General features: G+C 44.2%; 1 protein-coding gene across 7 annotated transcripts in view; it reads left to right on the forward strand.

The window, feature by feature from the left end:
• LOC106567259 (calmodulin-binding transcription activator 1) overlaps positions 1-19,693 on the forward strand; it is a 485,887-nt gene that overhangs the window by 67,778 nt on the left and 398,416 nt on the right. The window contains exon 3 of one of the 7 annotated variants that reach the window (XM_014136348.2): positions 3,294-3,397. The exons of the other annotated variants lie outside the window; for them this stretch is intronic. The gene's annotated coding sequence lies outside the window, so the exon portion shown is untranslated. The remainder of the gene's footprint in view (positions 1-3,293; positions 3,398-19,693) is intronic. 7 annotated transcript variants of the gene reach the window in all.

A 19,693-nucleotide genomic window follows, 5' to 3' on the forward strand; every position in this document is an offset into this window, starting at 1 on the left:
GTGATTACCTTGGTCTCCCTCCTGCCCTCTCTTCCTCTCCCCTCGTCTCCTCTCCTCTCTGGCTGAGAGAAAATAACACAGGATCTTTGAAGTTTGCTTTGACCGCCAGAGCGGTGAGAAAGCCCTAATATTATCCTGACCCCAAATTAAGGGGATTAGGCTGTCAAACCTACAGCAGAAGCCTATCTGGATGTACAGGTGATGTTTTGTTTGTTGTTTGTGTTTTTCTCCTTTAAAAAGGGTCACGAGGATATAAACTCAAAGATGCCATCACGGAGCGCAAAGCTCCCGGGGCCTTCACATTGTTTGGTTGTAGAGATGAGCCATTTTAAGAGCATGTCTGCTTCGGGAACATCCATGAATCCTTGTCAGCCTTCCCTCCTCCTTTCCTCCATCCCTTCCTCTATCGTTCCTTTTGTCAATTGTATTATTTTTCACCATGAAGCAGATTCATTCTCAGCCCAGCCAGGTTTTCTGTAAAGAACGGAGAGCGAAAGGGAGAGAGAGGGGGAGAGGAGAAAATAAGAGAATCCTTCATATTCTACCTCTCTGTTCCACAGCCAAGATTGCTTTTGTTTGAGTCGGGGTGTAGGTGGCATGAGAACTTTGATATTATTTTCACAATTAGTTGTAATTACGGTACAAGCGTTACTTGTGTGCCCAAGAAATTGTGTTGTGTATTCTATAGGAGAAAATAAGAGGAATAAATATACACTAAACAAAAATATAAACACAACAGGCAAAAATGTCAAAGGTTTTACTGAGTTACAGTTCATATTAGGATATCAGTCAGTTGAAATACATTCATCAGATTTCACATGACTGGGAATACAGATATGCTTTGGTTGGTGATAGATACCTTAACACAAGGTAGGGGCGTAGATCAGAAAACCAGTCAGTATCTGGTGTGACCACCATTTATTTGCCCATGCAGTGCGACACATCTCCTTCGCATAGAGTTGATACGGCTGTTGATTGTTGCCTGTGGAATGTTGTTCCGCTCCTTTTCAATGGCTGTGCGAAGTTGCTGGATATTGGTGGGAACTGGAGCACGTTGTTGTACACGTCAATCCAAAGCATCCCAAACATGCTCAATGGGTGACGTCTGGTGAGTATGCAGGCCGTGGAAGAACTGAGACATTTTCAGCCTCCAGGAATCGTGTACAGATCCTTGCGACATGGGGTCGTGCATTATCATGCTGAAACATGAGGTGATGGAGGCGGATGAATGGCAGGACAATGGATCTCAGGATCTTATTACAGTATCTCTGATCATTCAAATTGCCATCGATAAAATGCAATTGTGTTCGTTGTCCGTAGTTTATGCCTGCCCATTTAACATTCAAAATTAACATTTCTGTTGACAGCTCTGTTGGACAATCCCTCAACACTTGAGACATCTGTGGCATTTTGTTGTGTGACAAAACTGCACATTTTAGAGTGACCTTTTATTGTCCCCAGCCCAAGGTGCACCTGTGCAATGATCATGCTGTTTAATAAGCTTCTTGATATGCCACACCTGTCAGGTGGATGGATTATTTTGGCAAAGGAGAAATGCTCACTAACAGGGATGTAAACAAATTTGTGAACAACATTTGAGAGAAATAAGCTTTTTGTGCATATGAACATTTCTGGGATCTTTTATTTCAGCTCATGAAACATGGGACCAACACTTCACATGTAGCGTTTCTATTTTTGCTCAGTGTAGATTGTTTTTCCTTCCAGAAAGTGGAGCTTGTTTCGTTGATGGCAATTAGCTGCTAATACCTGTGAGATTTTCCATCTGCTCTGCTCTACCTCATGCTGCTTCCTTCCCAGCTCCACAGTGAACAGACTATTAATGATGGGTGGCGAACACAGGTAGGCAGGAGGCCCTGGCAGGCAGACTAGAGGAGAGGGTTGTTAATGTTTGTTTGGTGTTGTGAATATGAAGTTAGTGTTAGGGTTGTTTAATGCTGTATGTCGTGAAATTAGAGCAGCAATGTTGTTATCTAGTGCTGTGAACAGCATTTAGGTTGTTTAGTGTTGTGAAGTTATCAAGCATTATTGTTGTTGTGAAGTTAGAGTGTGCATTAAGGTTGAGTACATTGTAGCTGGTGCCATCAGATAACCTGGCACAAGTTAGCCCTATGCTAACCTCACCAGGTGGCCGTGATTATTTCCTGTAACAAATTCCTCATCAGCCTATAAAGGATGTTAAACTTTTTCTCCACAAACCAATTTCTTAAAATATGTCAACTCAGCCACCAGAGGGATCCATGTATGGTCCATGCTATCCGGGATCCTTTTATTTTATTAACCCATTATTTAACTAGGCAAGTCAGTTAAGAACAAATTCTTATTTACAATGACGGCCTACCCCGGCTAAACCCGGACGACGCTGGGCCAAATGTGCGCCGCCCTATGGGACTCCCAATCACGGCCGGTTGTGATACAGCCTGGAATCGAACCAGGGTCTGTAGTGACGCCTCTAGCACTGCGAAGCAGTGCCTTAGACCGCTGCGCCACTCGGGAGCCCAAGACGTCCTTGAGACATCCCTAACACAATGAAGTTGAACTTTAAAAGAGTTAAGGTAAGGGTTAAGATTAAGGTTAGCGCTGACCCTACATGTATCTCTCTGGTGGCCCAACATAGCCTTGATCTTAAACTTTTTCTAAAGTACGCAAGTATGGCCCCAATGGGATCAGGCTTAGTGTTCGTTAAAGGTATAGGCCTAGCTGTACAGAGACGGTGAAGTAGAAATGCCTTGTTTGTGTGTGTCGGTGCCTAATCAATTATGTTCCTTATTGAATATTTACTTTGTAGTTTCTCATACTAGCCTAAATGAATGCTTAAACCCAGGCACACTTACGTCCCTGAGTTTAGGTCTGTACACCAAATGTATGCCTGTGTCTCAGTGTATGAGTGAGAGATAGAGAGTGAATGATGCTGTTATGCTAAGGCTTCCTCATTTCCTGAAAGGTTTTGAAGATGAGCAAGCATATCATTTATGGTCTAGCCCCTGTTATGGGATGATAAAAAGATGCTGTCTACTTTTTATGTGGGGGGGAACTAAGTGTCTGTGATTCAGTAAACACCCAAGTAGCCCACCACTGTCACTTAGTGGAAGATAACTTTATTTCTTTATCTTCAGTACAGTATTGTGAAGTACTATACTGCTGTGAACTCGTGCTTACTACAGTACTATGTCCCATTAATATTGAGTGCTACGTATTGTCAGGTAGATGTAGGACTTCAACACCACTTAACAGTGAAGTGTACTTACCTCACCTCCTTGCTTTATTTCTTCCAGAGACATCCTTCCATGCAGGCAGACATCCATCCGCCATATTGGTTTTCCTCCTTCCTGTTTATATTGAACTTGACCTCTGAACCCTGACCTCCTGCATAATCTTGGTAATCATTTCATTTTTTATTTGAAACATTTTGATTAATTTCTCAATTTTGCTCCATTGTTGATCATCATCTTGTTTCCATATTTCATGCTTCTTGTTACTTGTTCTCCTTCATGCCTTTGTCCCTTCTGGTTATCACGACATGTTCTCAATTACAAATTACTGCCTTTTTCTATTCAATTATATATGTGTCCTTTTCATTATATCCTCCTTGTCTCTGCATGTTCAAGTACCTCCTCTGTCCCTGACCTGTAACATCATTGTGTGTTTGCTCGTGTCTGTTTCTTATTGTTTATTTGATAGAATATCTAATTAGTCATGTTTTCATTGACTTTGTTTTTTTTTATTACCAAGGATCCCCCCCCCCCCCCCCCCGTGTGTGTGTGTGTCTGTGTGCGTGTGTCTGCGTGCGTGTGTGCGTGCGTGCATGTGTGTCTTCGTGTTTGTGTAAGAGAGAGAAGTAGAGAGAGAGCGAGACAGAAAGAGAAATAAATATGCCCCTGTAAAGTAACAGAGTAGTAGGTCTGTTGTTATCTAACTATATTTTAGGATCGCCTCCTGCAAATTCTGACTGAATGATTCTTGAAGGACACACACCAATCGGGTTAATACGATGACAGACAAGTAATATCATTTCCACTCCCAGGCTCTGGTCCAGTGAGTGTCAGGCTGCTGAAGGAGTGTCTGGCTGCCTGGCTGCCTGTGTGAGGGCCAGGGTTAGACATGAGGCGAGCTGGCAGCAGGAGAGAGAGGGGAGTCACAAGGTTGCCACCCAGAGCAGTAGACTTGCTTGTCTCAGCAGAGTAAACATCACCCCTCGTCTGCACACAGTAATAGCTAACAGAGAAGGACGTGGACAGAAACACTATGAGGAGGATTGGGACTGGCTGCTGGCTCTGTCTAGAACAGCAGGCCGCATGGCACACAGGCATTCCTTTTTTATCTTCTCCTTCCCAGTCCCCCTAAAAACAAGCAATGAGTCTCAACCCTTGTGTAAAGCAGTGGGCGCAGGCATTACCATAGTCAAAGACACACACACACACACACACACACACACACACACACACACACACACACACACACACACACACACACACACACACACCCCTTACACTTTGTGTGATGACAGGGCAGGCATCGCCCTGCATTTGTTAACATGTATCTTGTCTGCCCCCTCCTCCTCCTGTTGGCTGGTTCAGGGTGACACGGTCGGACCTCTCAGATGCCACTGCTCTTATCCACACACACACACACACACACACACACACACACACACACACACACACACACACACACACACACACACACACACACTCACAGAGACAGTCAGCCTGTCACATCGGTGCCTGTGCTGCATAACAACAGTAAACATTGTGGGCAATAGAGAAAAACATCTTTGGATCTGACCCTCGATTGTTTGGCAGATTTTGTGATTAGCTGTCATCCCCTGCCTGTCAACCTCCAACCCTTCAGCTAGAGGAGATGCAATTTGTCTTGAGCAATAACGAACAGATAGCACCACAGTCTCCCCCACCAATAAGGAAATGAGGCCATTATAGTATGAGCCTATGGTACCTACAGTACACAGAGCTGCAGACTGTAACATTCACATGCTGTGAGGTGCTTCCGATTAGAGCCCAGCCCACTCGGCATCTTGCATACATTACAACAAGTACAAACACAGCTAAATCTCTCTTCTCTTCGGTGTTATTTATACAGCAGTTTTCAAAGAGACATTTGCTACAGTGAGCTTATCAAGAACCCCGTTTCTTTTCTTCTTCCCCCAAGCAGGAAGCTAGCACAGTACGCTACTGTTCCCGGGGCAACACCCCTCTGGTTTGAGGCCTTAAGAGGAACCACACTTGTCAGAGAGTCTCATCCTGCTCTGCTGGACGAAGGTCCAAAAGTTCATTGCCAATTATGTGTGACTTGAGGGGGTGTATAAAAAAACTATGTCCTCTATGAGATCCAATCCGTTGGATCTGCATGTCAAGCAGGCGAGCGTGAGGAGCGGCATTTAAAATCTCATTTATTTCAGCTGTGCTGAATGACACTGTCTGCAAAAAGGTTGAGCCCGTGGTTTCTCACACGCAGAGGGAACACATACATTCCCTGAATGTGTTTGGTGAGTGAAGAGAGAGAGAGCGACATGACGGGAGTGAAGAAGAATGACGTGAACAGTGTTTGCCATATCAGGTGGAGCAAAGAGAGAGTGAGGGGATTGGTGTTAGCATACCCAGAAAGACCATGTATTCAAATGATCCCAAGCAAGAACATGATGGAAATTGTACAGTCTTACGTCTGCCGTCACCTCTTTATCTATGTATGTCACTACCTCTACAATCACAGTCCTGCCTGTACACTGTGATTTATGTTTGGAAACTTGATGGTTTCCCCCAGTCCATAGATTTGACATTTGATAAAAAATAGAAAAGATTTTTCGCAAGCACGATCTGACAGAGTGAGAAAATAGCAGACAGACACAGCCTAAAACCTAAAACCGGCCCCACTATGTTCTGTGACGATGAAAAATTCCTCCTTTGCAAAGAGCCTGTTTAATATGTGTTAAGATGGAGCAGGTGAGACCCTCAGCCTCTGTAATCTGAACACATCAAAGGCGTTCCTCCTCCCAAAGCTTGTGTAGTCTCTTCTGAAGCTCCCCTCCTATCCAATCACACATTCACCCAAGGATCGCACTGAGAAATCCCTCCGACCCTGTGATTTTGGTTCATTAAACCACCAGACTGATTCGCCACCTCTGTATCTTGACTGAAGCGCTGCCTAGCTGTCCTGTAATGGCGTTTGGTGCAGCTGGCGCTGCCTGTTCCTCGTTGACCTGTTTTGTTAACTCCACCGCTGTATTTCACTGCCTGATTAGATGTCACTCAATTAAAAGCACATTGCTGTTGAGAGAACAGAGCAGAGCAGCCTAGCCATAGCTCCCCAGTTGCCATGGATGCTGTGTGTGTGTGTGTGTGTGTGTGTGTGTGTGTGTGTGTGTGTGTGTGTGTGTGTGTGTGTGTGTGTGTGTGTGTGTGTGTGTGTGGCGCTTCCACAGCACCAGCAGGGAAAGCTCAGGCTGCACTGGGAGATATATACAGTAAAGGGAAACAGAAACATTCACACCCAATCAATGAGAGCCGTGTGGCTTGACTTCTTTTTTTTCATAGGAAAATTATAAAGGATGTGCCTAGCAAGTCACAGAGGACTCTCCCATTTTATAGTCAGCTATGAGAGGCGAGGATTAATAGACCTCTCCTAATACACCTTGCATTGGTGGTCCCCTAGCAGCTCCCGATCAGGTAAGGCCCAGTGAAGCAGAGATCATTTATAAGTGGTTCATTATTTTACCTTCAGATTCCTCTCTCTGCCATTGATTTAATAAACACTGATGTATCTGCTTGTAAAAGAGAATTGCCATTTTTCATTTGCTATCTTTGTTATCATGGTTCACTGTAGAGGCTTTGGCATTTGCAGCTTTGAACTATCCCAACCCGTGACCATAGAAACAGGAGAAGATAGTCAAATGATGTCTTGACAGGTATTCCTTTTAATGTTTGCTGCATTTTCCTAAAGGAAATATTGTATTTTATCGAAGAGACTCAAAAGTCAACTTCCTGCTCGTCCAGATAGGGCAGTGTATGTAACGGAAACATCTGTCTAATAAAGTTTTGTCTTTATTAACTTCCTCTGATTATCCGTGAATGGATTCAACAACGTGTGACAACAGTAAGGAAAGTCATTAATGATCCATCAATGTTGTTCAGATGATTAATGTATTTGTTTTTATTGTGCGATGGACCAATAAGCTTGTCTGAAAGGGGAAATGTTTCTTTAATTTTCTCTCATTGATGGTGACTAGTAAGACATCATGAGCTCTGTGAACCACTGTGTTGTAGTGGTCACTTACTTGTACTGTTTAACATTTATTTATACATGTTATTCTCATTGAGATTAAATATATTTTTACAAGAGAGACCTGTTCAAAATGCCACAATTTATGCTGTACATGTGAATGGGAGAATCTTCATCTTTATTATTTCCTCATTAGAAAGACATGGTATTGTGTAACAAACAGGAGAAGGTGATGAGGTCAGATGTGTTGCCGGGAGCATCTCAGATCAATAGGAAAATTAAATGGAATGATCAATTTGGTGCGCGTTAATCTCTGCTCTCCTTCTGCATCCCATTGATTTTCCTGTTTGGTTTATCTGATAACAAGAATCATTTAAAGGTCAAAGTCTGATGTCTGTCAAAAAGAAACTGCCTTAATGTGTTGTGGGCAACCTTTGAGGCTTATGTTGTGTTTGCCTGAAAGCAGTGACCGATTCTTGGCATCTTGGATAAAATGTGTGAAATGTGTAGATAGATAAAGGCTAAATGTATTTTTAGAGCATAATAAGAATGACAAACCTCTCACTTTACTTGTTAAAATGTTCAGAAGGGTAATTACGGTAAATAATGTCCCTCTCTAGAAGTGATATGTGTAGCCCTTTAAGATAATTACCATTGGTGTAGTACAGAAATTATTCCCGTCCAAGCATACATGTTTAATTTATCAGAAGACTGCAGAATTTGCAAAATCTTACTGGTGGTTGATGCATTTACTTAAAATAGCTTGGCGCATGCTACCCTGACGGACATACAAAAATATTGCTAATGAGAGAACCCAACCCAGCCTGAATGGCAGAGCGGAGGAGAAGAGAGAGGAGAGAGAGCCTTGGCTAACATGACAGGCCCAGCTCCAGCAGGCAGCATCCAGCACTATATATCTGTGTCAGGGCCCAGAAATCCAGGAAGGGACACATCTCATGAATCCATGATGGATGGGTCAGTCCTGTTTTTTTCCGGTCTGAATGTCAGTGTTCAGAGAGGGGAGGACGTTGGGGTTCTTAGGTGCTTGACAGAACACCAAACCTATGAATGCAATAACTGTTCAAAGATCACAGTGAGATCAGTGCCTATCTATCCCCCGACCCCCTCTCCTCCTGGCTCCCCCTCCCCCCCTCCCCCCCACACACACACATCCAGCCAGAGAGGGCTGACCTTTAAGACTGGCAGCTCAGGGATATTGAGCTATGCATCACGGAGCCCCACGTAGACTCACGGAGCCTCACGGAGCCTCACGGAGCCTCACGGAGCCTCACGGAGCCTCACGGAGCACGGAGCCTCACAGAGCCTCACGGAGCCTCACAGAGCCTCACAGAGCCTCACGGCCCACAGCCTCAGGCACTTAGCATTCTGGGAGAGATCTCTTCAGGGATAATCTGATCAAAGAGGAAACATGCACTGTTATCAAAGCATTCACAGCACAGCACGTTCCCACCTGTGTTTGTATAGTTGGGTATAAAAGCCAACAATAATAGTACTCCTCTGTTGGGTTCATATTGCCTTGTTTAAATCAAGCCGAAAGCACTTTAATGTGGGAATACATACTACACAAAAGCAATAAATGTCTGGCGTAATAGGAAATGACTGTTAAAGCCTTTTATCAGAACTGTTGCTTAGATTTTAGCATTCTATTCTCTAGCCAGACGTATGATTGGTTTGTAACTGTAGCTGTAGTACTTTACTGTAAAATAACTGATCTTAACGATATGTCACTCAGTCTTTCAAATAACCTAAAAACGTCTTATAGAAAGTCACATATCTACAAATATACCTCTGCTTTACACACGGTATATTGGCAGCAGCCCACAACAACAACCACAGTTGTTATTCTCCTAAGCCTGTCTGTCTCTAAGCCCTTTATTCAAACCAACAATATAATGGAGCTTTATGAATAGTTGTGCTCTGCTACCTGCATGGCTGAGGCCGGCCGACCAGGACGCTCCACCAGATAGTGCTTGACTGAAAGGACCCAGAATAAATGGAGGGAAAGGATAGAGGGATGAGCGGCTGGAGCAGCTAAGGGGGCAGAGGAGAGGAGCAGCGGCCCATTCCACTCGCAGTGGCTGGGTCAATATAAAACCTCATTACTGGGGTGTCATAGAAAATTTGTGCACTTTCTACTCCATCCAGCAGCAATTTTGCTGGATAAGCACTGCTCTCATTTGGCCCGTATGAAGCATTTTCACTAAAGAAAGGCTTGCAAACAGGAAGCCATAGCTTCCCCCACAGGGGCCCTGGCAGCTCAAATCCCTTCAGCGCCGCCTCTGCTCTTATACTACGCGTGTGTGTGTGTGTGTGTGTGTGTGTGTGTGTGTGTGTGTGTGTGTGTGTGTGTGTGTGTGTGTGTGTGTGTGTGTGTGTGTGTGTGTGTGTGTGTGTGTGTGTGTGTGTGTGTGTGTGTGTGTGTGTGTGTGTGTGGTAGACAGTCAGAGCATGTGTAACCCTGCTCCTGCCATTGTGTGTAGTTGTAGCGTGTGTGATTTGCGTGTATGCCTAGTTGTGTGGCCCATGATCCTATTTTTGCAGAATGGCACAGCTTAGCCCGGCTTTAATATGCACAGAGAATGAGAACTAGTCTGGCTCTTCTCTTGTATAGCCAGATTTCAACCGTCAGTGAGTGTCTCTCTGCTCCTGTGTGTGCAGGCCAATTTTGAGATGTGTGTGTGTTGAAAGGTAGAGTTAGTGTGAGGCGATGGTTGTGGGGTTTTAAACACACAGCCAGGCCCTGCTTTGACACCCACTGTTAACCCGGTAATTAATCCTTTAATAACCTAGTTAGTATGCTGCTGTGAGAGACCCTCTGCATGTCATATTCAGACACACAGCTTTGCCTCATCCTCCTTTTCACCCCTCCTGTCTGTACATTTTACTCTTTCAATTTTTATTACCCCTCCATATCCCTCATACCATGAAATAATAATTTAATAATGTTTTTTTCCCTGACTTCAATATTCAGTCTGGTGGTGGACGGGGTTTGGGGGGAGACATTGGCAGGTTATTCACATGTTGTTAGATTGTTTGTTTTTTCTTCCTCTGTGCAAAATTGAATCTTATGAAAGCAAACAGAATGACATGCTTATAAATATGGATGGCTGCCTTGTGGACGAGCTCCTCCGCCTGGCTGTGTGAGGCTTGGCCCCACCATTTCATAGCAGAACTTTGTAATTTCAGAAGGGGAAAAATCGAAGGAAAATAATAGAGAATAGACCAGAGCGTTTGGCCATCCTGTAAAATAAAGGTTTTATATATGCGATGGTGAGCGGTGAGAGAGACAGTGGCTGAGCACAGCACAATGTAGCCAACTACAACAAAGACCCTGAATAATACATGACTGGATAAAAGCTAAACATGCAGAAAACAGGAAAGGTCAGTAATATCCTGACCATAATTACTGACTGAATATTTCCTAGAGCTGCAACTAATTAAACCACAGACAAATTTCCTCCCTCTGTCCCAGCAGATCTACTACTGACCTGCATATTAACTATAGGAGGATCATGGGAGAGCATGTGTGTGAAAAGTGCTTTGTGCTGTGTGTTATTACAGTGCATCACACACACACATGTCCCCCAGCCTACCCCTTACCCTTGACTCTGCCATGGTGTAGCTCAGAAAGAGTGCCAGGCCTGGAGGTGGAAGATCTGATAAGTTGGCACTGCTGGCGCTGCTGAAGGTTGAGTCACTTCCTGCTGGAGCAAGGGGCATCGCCAATCAGCTCGCCCCTAATTAGAGTTGGAGTGGGAGGAGAGGGCTCCCCTGGCAGGGAGGGGGTGGGATACCTCCACTAGCAGGGTAGGAGATAGGGACGGGAGTCCTGGTGGTGTGTACAGTACATGTGTCTGAGAGGAGAAGAGAAGAGGCAGGTTGGAGGTAAGCAGGTTGGAGCCAGTTAAAACTGGTTCCTGCTGTTAGCCCCCTGCAGTGTGTCCTGAGGATTGTGTCTCTTGTACAGGGAGGAAGGCAGGTTGTGTGTGAGGAGGAGGAGAAGGAGGCCAGCTGACAGATCGGCTGGATCATGCTGTTCACCTCTAGTAATGAGTCTGTAGGTGTCTGTCTTGTTAAGGCTGGACAGGTGCTGAGTCATCTACACACATCTTAGAGAGGAGAGAGTAACAGGAAGGAATACAAACTAGTCATAAGATATCATCAGTATGAATAGTATAACATGAATGAAACATTGTCATCACAAATAATGTCAGTTCGGGATTCTTTTTGCAGTGTGGGATTCCTTTTGTCTGTTGAATGAATGATGTCAGTGTTCCGTTGCTGTTTTGCCAATGAGACTGTTGTTTTACTGTAGCAATTCTCTCCTAACCTTGAATATAAAGTGGAAAAGTCTGATGTTGGTTTGATTGGTCTGTTGCTGAGAAGGAATGGTTTGTGTGTGTGTGTGTGTGTGTGTGTGTGTGTGTGTGTGTGTGTGTGTGTGTGTGTGTGTGTGTTTTCTCTCGTCCTCTGGGTTCACTGCTTTTGACAGCCAGGCATCATGGAGAGTGTTTTACACATCCCAGGGATCCGAGCGACTAACTGTACACAACCTCTAACTGTATACAACCTCTAACTGTATACAACCTCTAACTGTACACAACCTCTAACTGTATACAACCTCTAACTGTATACAACCTCTAACTGTACACAACCTCTAACTGTACACAACCTCTAACTGTACACAACCTCTAACTGTATACAACCTCTAACTGTATACAACCTCTAACTGTATACAACCTCTAACTGTACACAACCTCTAACTGTACACAACCTCTAACTGTACACAACCTCTAACTGTATACAACCTCTAACTGTATACAACTCTAACTGTATACAACCTCTAACTGTACACAAACTCTAACTGTACACAAACTCTAACTGTATACACCTCTAACTGTATACAACCTCTAACTGTACACAACCTCTAACTGTACACAACCTCTAACTGTATACAACCTCTAACTGTATACAACCTCTAACTGTACACAACCTCTAACTGTACACAACCTCTAACTGTATACAACCTCTAACTGTATACAACCTCTAACTGTACACAACCTCTAACTGTACACAACCTCTAACTGTAGACAACCTCTAACTGTACACAACCTCTAACTGTACACAACCTCTAACTGTACACAACCTCTAACTGGACACAACCTCTAAATGGACACAACCTGTAACTGTATACAACCTCTAACTGTATACAACCTCTAACTGTACCATCTCTAACTGTACACAACCTCTAACTGTACACAACCTCTAACTGTACCATCTCTAACTGTATACAACCTCTAACTGTATACAACCTCTAACTGTACCATCTCTAACTGTACACAACCTCTAACTGTATACAATCTCTAACTGTACACAACCTCTAACTGTACCATCTCTAACTGTATACATCCTCTAACTGTACACAACCTCTAACTGTACACAACCTCTAACTGTACACAACCTCTAACTGTATACAACCTCTAACTGTATACAACCTCTAACTGAACACAATCTCTAACTGTATACAACCTCTAACTGTACACAACCTCTAACTGTATACCACCTCTAACTGTACACAACCTGTAACTGTACACAAACTCTAACTGTATACAACCTCTAACTGTACACAACCTCTAACTGTACCATCTCTAACTGTATACAACCTCTAACTGTATACAACCTCTAACTGTACACAACCTCTAACTGTACACAACCTCTAACTGTATACAACCTCTAACTGTACACAACCTCTAACTGTATACCACCTCTAACTGTACACAACCTGTAACTGTACACAACCTCTAACTGTATACAACCTCTAACTGTACACAACCTCTAACTGTATACAACCTCTAACTGTACCATCTCTAACTGTACACATTCTCTAACTGTACCATCTCTAACTGTACACAACCTCTAACTGTATACAACCTCTAACTGTACCATCTCTAACTGTACACAACCTCTAACTGTACACAAACCTCTAACTGTATACAACCTCTAACTGTACCATCTCTAACTGTACACAACCTCTAACTGTATACAACCTCTAACTGTATACAACCTCTAACTGTACCATCTCTAACTGTATACAACCTCTAACTGTACACAACCTCTAACTGTACACAACCTGTAACTGTATACAACCTCTAACTGTACCATCTCTAACTGTACACAACCTCTAACTGTACCATCTCTAACTGTACACAACTCTAACTGTACACAACCTCTAACTGTACCATCTCTAACTGTACACAACCTCTAACTCTACACAACCTCTAACTGTACACAACCTCTAACTGTATACAACCTCTAACTGTATACAACCTCTAACTGTACCATCTCTAAATGTACACAACCTCTAACTGTATACAACCTCTAACTGTACACAACTCTCTAACTGTACACAACCTCTAACTGTACACAACCTGTAATTGTATACAACCTCTAACTGTATACAACCTCTAACTGTATACAACCTCTAACTGTACACAACCTCCAACTGTATAGAACCTCTAACTGTACCATCTCTAACTGTACACAACCTCTAACTGTATACAACCTCTAACTGTACACAACCTCTAACTGTACACAACCTCTAACTGTATACAACCTCTAACTGTATACAACCTCTAACTGTATACAACCTCTAACTGTATACAACCTCTAACTGTACACAACCTCTAACTGTACACAACCTCCAACTGTATAGAACCTCTAACTGTACACAACCTCTAACTGTACACAACCTGTAACTGTACACAACCTCTAACTGTATACAACCTCTAACTGTATACAACCTCTAACTGTATACAACCTCTAACTGTACACAACCTCTAACTGTACACAACCTCTAACTGTATACAACCTCTAACTGTACACAACCTCTAACTGTATACAAACTCTAACTGTATACAACCTCTAACTGAACACAACCTCTAACTGTATACAACCTCTAACTGTATACAACCTCTAACTGTACACAACCTCTAACTGTACACAACCTCTAACTGTACCATCTCTAACTGTACACAACCTCTAACTGTATACAACCTCCCCTATATCCCACCCCTCATCCATCCCCTATACACCACCCCACCCCTCATCCATCCCCTATACCCCACCCCTCATCCATCCCCTATACCCCATCCCACCCCTCATCCATCCCCTACACCTCACCCTTCTCAAGCTTGCTCTCATTCCAGCTGAAAAGGCGGTAAAAAACAAACCCCCACAGGATGTATGGATCATGGTAGTCCTGAAATAACATAACGGATGTGGAAAAATAGCCCTGTTCTGAATCTCCACATATCGCCTGCTATGCTTACTGTATGCATAGTGTTTACAGATGGGTCCGTCTTCAAATCTCTTTGCCTCTTAAAACCAGAAAGAAACAGGGCAGAGACTGTAAACAAAGATGGCCCCCTTTAGAAGAATATTATCTGTCAGTAGAACAATGCGGCTTTGACTGTGTTTTAGTTTCCCGGGAGCTGAGTTTATTGTTGGGTTGTGCTGTTGAATCTGCCTTCCTCCATAAAACACATAGAGAGCGATAGAGGAGCAGGTGTACGCTGAACAGATCATCGCCGTAAGCATTGTTCAAGGCAACCACAGTGCTAATGGTGTGTTATCCCGCACCCTGTGAGGGGAGAGACCATAAAGCCAAGCCATCCAGTGAATTATCTTGTATAGAGCACAATGCAGGCACAGCAACGAATGCAATGTCAAAGGCTGGGCTGTATTCTGTTCTGTTTTGCTGCTCTCTATCTGTCCTGGGGTTGGATGTTGGAACTTCGGAGCTCACTGACGCACATAACTGCCCCCTCGGTAGGGCAACCCAACCCTGCTGACTGCCTGCCTGGGTGGATCAGCCATTGAGAGTGTGGCCTTCACAGTTATTCATAACGCCGACTCACTCCTGGCTGATTGTACGGTCGGCTCCAGGGATCTGCCATAATTGGATCCTTGTAAGTGGGTTGGAGAAGCTAAACAACCAGATTGCTGTTTGTTTATACCTTTTCATATATTAGTAACGTGCCGAGACTCCTCAAGCAGACTGGGACTTGTCTCGCCCACTGCTCGCCAGCTAGGCCTAATTACTCATTCATTCTTAACATATGCCTCAATTGTGGCCCCATATCCAGCTATTTGTGATTAACTCTGCTTTAATTAGGCTTACTGATTCATGGCTCGGCTCAGACATGTAGTGGGCAGTCTAACACTGAACACCAGTAGCCCTGCTTTCTCTGGTGCCACAAGACAAAGAGATGCCCTTGATAGAACAATAACTTTCTTGCCAAGTGTTTGTCTGTCGGGGTTTTCAAATTATCCGGAGAGCTCAACGAGGCAAAGGAGTGGAAATCTCAGTGAAACGGTACTGATGCTTGTCATGCAAGCTAAACAAACTCCCAATTCAATTCAAATATCTAAGCTTTTGTTACATGGTTTAACGTCATGTAACGCATCCGGTAAGCCCTCTGTTGAGTCTTGGAATGAGAGTCCTGCCAGACACACTGTGGGATTAATGCCACATATACTCACCGCTCTGGCTTGTCATCACTTAGCACTCCACTTTCCCAACTTAATAAAATGGGAGTGCATAATTTGGTAGTAATATCGTCTCGGTTGCAGTAATTATCTAACATCTTTGTCGAAAAGCTCATGTTACCTTGGGGAACGTGTGTGTGTGTATGTATGTGTGTGACTTTGTCTGTGTGTCAGTGTGTTCCATTGTCTCCAATCTCAAAGTGTTATATAGTGATGTTCATCACTGGAAACTTCCCAAAGTAATCCCAAGTGTCTCAGCATTTGTTGGGGCACCTTCCTTCCATTCCAAATGGCAGCAATTAAAAAGCGACAGCTTTGCCAATTAACTCTCCTACGGAGTTAGCGGGGTTATGCAGGCAGGGAAGCAGGGGCATTATTCACATGGCCCGCAGTTTCCCCACAGATAAAGCTCATTTCTCCTAGCAGTGGGATAGAGGGAGCACAGAGTACAGCCATTTGATTCTGGCTTCAGGTGGGGCCCACAGGGGTAGCCGTCGTTTTATTTAAGGTCACCGGGAATAAATGGGATTCCTGCAGTCTCTGGCAGGCCGCGGTCGACAAGGCCCAGGCTGGGGCCTCCCACCCCTGCTGCCCTGAGCGTAGCTGAGCAGAGTGCCCCCTCTCCAGCTTTCCATCTCTCCTCCCGGAGACCCGGGGAGAGGAGCTTGGCTTTCCGTCTGCCTCTCCTCTCCTCTCACAGTCAGGAATCAGGAGTAAATCCCCAAGAACACTTCTACCTCTAATACCAGCCTGTTGTCAAAGGGTAATGGCATGTTAAAATCTCCCTTAGGTTTTTTAAAAGGGCATCTCCGCACCATGCAAAATCCCAATAGAAAAGCTCTTAATTTCATTTAGCCCAATAATGAGAGAGGGGAGGGGCTAGCAGCAGTGTGCTGTGGTGACTGGTGAGGGCATAGAATTTGGAATTAGAATACTAATTTAATAGGATCTCTTTGGGGGCGGGCCTGTAGCTAACATTGTCCTGTATTGTGACACATTAATAACGGGTCACCCCAATGGAACGCCAAATCCGATGATACTCTAACGGATAACATTTAACTTGAGGTGGCCTGTCATAAAGGCTGCGTTACGCTGTCATGCAGAGGTATGAGTGGTCATCCCATCACAGTTAAAGGCCTGTTTCCCTAGGTGCTAGCAATACTAAAGCTACAGAGTTGAATCTGACTGCCAGTAAAGCTGTGGCTCCGGTGGATGGATGGACTTGTGCCCTAACAGAGTGTGATTGGGAGGGTGGGCACTGTGGTTGGCGTTGGTACCCTCACACACAGGCCAGGACGCTTCACAGAGCTGTGAGCATTTTGAGTGGGTCTCTGAGAGGGGGAGAGAAGGGGGAGGAGGGAGGAAAGATAGGGGGAGGGAGTCTTCACACCCAGACATATAAGGCTAAATTAGCCTCCCTTTCTTGTATCTGCCTGCCAACTCCACCACCCTAATCACTTCTCACCATTACAAACTTGTTAACTCAAATGAAATGCCAAAGTAATTGAAAAACAAAAAGGGGTTACTGTGCATTGTGTTGACAAGCCAATCATTGATTTGCCGGCTGCGCTTTAACTGTGGTACCTCCCAGAGAAACATTGTGCATCATTAGCTCTTCTACTGTAGCTCTCTCTCTCTCCATAAAGTCCTGCTTATAATAAATCACATGGTCCCACAAACAGACAGCTTAGGAAGCCCCACCAGCCCCATAAATACACCTATAGGGCAAAAGGGTAAACAAGGCGTCACTCCGCCAGGAAATACAACATTCAAACCTTTTTTTGAAACATAACATATGCATGAAAATGTGGTAGAAATGTAATTATGTAGATCGTGAGAGGAGCCATGGGTACCAGATGTCAGGTGTGCATTTTGAGACCCCCTCGTGAAAGAGAAGATGATTATCATGCTAATTATTCAGCGTTTGAACATTCCGCTGTGTTCCGAACACTGCTGAACACGTCAGCCGCCAGCCTTGGGACTGTGTTGTGATGTTTGTCTGCCACGAGTCACAATGAAAAAAAGCTCTATACGCCTGAATTCAACTGAGATGAACTTAGTGGGGACAGAGAGAGACACAGAGAGAGTAGCTTCATGCTGAATTCTCTCTCCTGCCTCTTAACTCCCACTCTTCCCTCCTCTCGGCACAAAAAAAATTGGGCTGGAAGTGGAGCGGGAATCAGTCATCTTTATCTCTCAGCTGGGGGTGGGAGGGCTGGTAGCAGCCTGGGCTTTCCTCTCCTCTCTCCTCTCTCCTCTCTTTATGGCCTCCTCCCTCCATCGCTTTTGTTTTCTCTGCACATTCCTGCATTCTTTAATGCGCCCTGTATTTGCCGAGCTGAGGCCAGGCCTTGTGGTTTAATATGCATGTTACATTTTATTCCTGTATTTATGCCCATTATCCATCGGACACAGTGAGAGGAGATCTCTTCCCAGACCCTGCTCCTGTCCTGCTGCCCTGCTCCTTCAGACAGACAGACACACAGTGGCCTCTTCTCTCCCAGAAGTCATTAACCTCGTAGACTGTGGAGCTCTACGACCCCTTCCAACACACACACACACGACCCCCTCCCCTCACTCATCACAGACTATGTGCTATCCTCCTCCTCTCATTCCTCCATCCATGTTCGTCTCTGTCCTGGTGTGATGTACTCTGCTGAGCACACAGACAAGACCCAGCTCCCTGATGGCTACCTGGCTGGCTACTTATACAGAACACCGTGGTGTACACAGGCCTCTATAGCCAATAGCCATTGTATTATGATAGCAGTTAAAGCCTCTTTAAATGATACATTGATTTGTCAGAGCACAGTTAAACCCATAGACTATATGCTTCGAGGTAGAGGTTGTAAAACTGTTTCGGTTAAATTCTGCTCTTAATTCAACTGAATAGGTCTCTCGCTTAAATATCCAGTTCTTTGAAACACCTGGTTGTTGGGGCGCTTGTAGTGCTCTGATACCGGTGGAGAGTTTTGGCCTGAATGCTCAGTGTTCCGAGACGATGGCAGAATGCAGGAGGGACCTTGACCTGAAGGTCCTCTGTAGGAAGAGAAGGAGGACGAGAGGACAAGCAGACGCCCTAAAATGGGTTTGAGTGAGTGGGCAGGCTGCATGCGTACCTACCTAATGGCTCTAGATGCATTTTGTGCCCTATGCTGGTCTAAAAAAAGGGAAAGTTCCTCCATGAATAGTTAACTAGGATCTACCTGGGACAAGCTGGGCATGTAAACAGTCAAACTGGCCTTCTAACAAGCTTGACTCGCTTTCATTTACATTCTTCCCCTCCCGCTTGCCTCCATTATACATGAAGCCCCTTATGAAATAGTCATAACTGCAGGAATCTTTCGAGGAAAACCGCACACAGCGCAGATTAATTACAGACAGTCTATTATCTATTTAAACTATGACTGCATCACACTACACACTGCATTATACTGTCTCTCTGTACTGTACACTATTATATTCCTGCATTCTACACTATTGTACTGCTGTAACTATTATACAGTGCTATGCTGCAGTATACTATGGTAACACTTTATTTGGATAGTCCATCTGCAGATGTTCTACATACTATGTACATACTATCAGCAGTTAGTTGTACTATCTACTAACCCTACTAACGCTAGCCATATCACTAACCTTAACCCTTATCCTAATCCTAAATTTAACCCTTACCGTAACCCTTATCCTAAACTTAACCCTTACCTTAACCCTTATCCTAATCCTAAACTTAACCCTTATCCTTGCCCTTATTCTAAACCTAACCTTAACCGTAACCTCAGCAAGCAGTTGCTTATCAACAGATATTTTGTTGATAGTGTGACTATCCGGACTATCCAAATAATGTGTGACCTACTATTACTATGCACTATAC

This window comes from Salmo salar, chromosome ssa13 (genome assembly GCF_905237065.1).
Source record: "Salmo salar chromosome ssa13, Ssal_v3.1, whole genome shotgun sequence".
In the NCBI taxonomy this organism is placed as follows: Eukaryota; Metazoa; Chordata; class Actinopteri; order Salmoniformes; family Salmonidae; genus Salmo; species Salmo salar.